Below are 2,381 nucleotides of genomic sequence, written 5' to 3' on the forward strand. Positions count from 1 at the left end.
ATATATATATATATATATATATCAGTGAGAGTAAGCAGTGCATTTGAAGGATGGTACAACATTACTTAAGTCTTACTTTAATAATTCAGGAAGATTACATATCAAGGAATCTATCTCTTCTACCTAAAATAGAAAGTTAACACTTGTCAGCAGAGTAGGTATTTAAAAAATCTCCAAGTGAATTCACATGTCATTTTCAATGTCAACCAACTAACACACCAGCCCCAATACAGCAAGTTAATAGCTTGTGTCTACACTAGCTTTCCTGTTCTTACCTGAATGGTCTGTTTATTTAAGTGGCCTTAGCGGTTCTTAACCCATCAAAAGTGTTAGTTTAACAAAGAACACCAAACAATTAACCTCTGGTGGAAAAAAGGAAAGGATTAAAATAAGCAAAATTTATCACTTTGTCAGGTTCTGCAAACACAATCCTGAGGAGCTAAAAGTCCCTAATAAAAGAGCAGATACACTCTGTCTATAAAAGATCTATCTCAGTCATCATGCTCTGTGAGTGTCTACTAAAACAGAGAAGTGAATTCGGTGGTGGGTCTTCATGAAGCAGAAAGACAGATGTGATGAATTTCGTGCCCCGTGGACCCGTGCTGTCATCAGATGGTACCATGCGAGCCGGCGAGCTGCACGCAAGAAGGAAAGAAGGAACCCAGGGGGCTCAGGGCAGGGCCGCCCAGGTATGCTCCAGACTCACGCTCCTCGCAGACACAGAAAGGGAGCCAGACAGCAGCCACGCTCTCCCAGCCAGAGCCCCTGCAAACCCGTCTGGACAGCAGGTCAAGGCCCCTGCTCAAGACACATCATTACTCTCCGAGTCGTCGACATCTTCCTCACCAGGTGACCGGGAGACAAGAGGAGACGTGAGTGGCAGCCTTGGTCTCCCCTGGGGCGGGCAGGGACCTCTGTGATAGAGCGCAGGCGTCGGCCTGCTCCCGTCCCGGCTGTCTGGACCCACTTCCCCGCAGCCTGTGACAGCAATTGTTCACTTGCTCTGTGGATCTGGAAGCAGTTTAGCTGGGTAGGGGGAGCACTGCTTTGTGTTCTGAGACACTGCAGAATGTTCATTCTAACCTACGAGCTCTCAGGGACAATTAGGAATGTAAATCTTTTATAGATCCTGCTAATATTTCTCTCTCAAAATAGTCTCTAAAATACAACTGTAGCGAGAAGCTCTATGTGCCCCTTAGCTGGGCTGGAGCCTGTGTTGCTGTACAGAGCATCTCCACGAGCAGAAAGAAAGTCTCGCTCTTAGTGGATCACAAACACACAGTTTGCATTTTCTCCTGGGGTCTCCCTCCAGGTGGACCTGGGGTTCTCTCTCTGGCCTTGCTCTATCTTCTCCTTCTCCAGGATCTCCGGGGCATTTCCTGTCTCTCTCCATCCCAGGTGCTGGCTCTATCTGGAAGACCATAGCAGATTTTTGAGGCTTTAACAATTCCAGCTTTTTGACTGGGCAGAAACTCTAAGAAAAGACACTGTCTTGCTATTAGTAAACGTTTTTCATAGCTTAATAAACTTGATCAATATCTCACTCTTCTAAAGGAGTCTCTGGATGGTTAACACGGTATTGCCAAATAGCCTCTCCCTACAAACGGTGTGGAAGGAAAGGAGCCAGCAGAGGTGGGGGATGGCCCTCCTCTCCCCCTTAGGAGGTACAGACGGGGTGATCCTGCACAGATACCTGCAGCCTCCAAGGCCGGCAGTCGCTGGGGTTCTCCTGCTTTGTCTAGCAAAGAGTTCTGGTGTTGGGGTATTTATTACCAAAGGAAAAGGTAGTGCATGCCCGTGAAATCTGAAACCTGGGCTGACAACCTCTGAGACAAAAGTCCATGGTAACAGGTTCAAAGGACGGGACGGGAGACTCAGGCCAGACACAGGGCAAGACTTGTTTATTTGGAGAGGCAGGAGAGTTGCAGGAAGGGTCACCTTTTATTAGCTGCACTTACATTCCTCAGGCAAGTCCTCCAGTTTCTCAGTGAGTTCTCAGAAAATGGGGGTGGGAATGGAGCATCCCTAATTTAAAGGTCTGTCACCAGCGGCTGTCACCAGTCTCCACTCTGACCTTGTTTATACAGCCAGCCCTTCAACTGGTCCTTAGCCTCGTGTGGCTTCAGTCCCCAGTCACAGAGACGTGGGGCTCAGCTCCCGTAGCCGAGGCTCAGCGAGCATCACCGCTAGGCCCTGTTGCCTTGGACAGATTTCAGCAGCAAGTACAGTTGGTGTGAAAAACACAGAGGGACCCTGAGCTAAGGTTAAGAGACAGGAGGGGAAAATGCCTGGAAACATTCTTCATTTGTCACAAATTGGCCCTTGGTGTAGAGCAGTGTGTTATACTCCATGGATTTGTAATACAGCCTCGAAGGTCACGG

This window comes from Aethalodelphis obliquidens, unplaced genomic scaffold (assembly GCF_003676395.1).
Source record: "Aethalodelphis obliquidens isolate GAN/ISIS:26980383/991018 unplaced genomic scaffold, ASM367639v1 scaffold2, whole genome shotgun sequence".
NCBI lineage: Eukaryota > Metazoa > Chordata > Mammalia > Artiodactyla > Delphinidae > Aethalodelphis > Aethalodelphis obliquidens.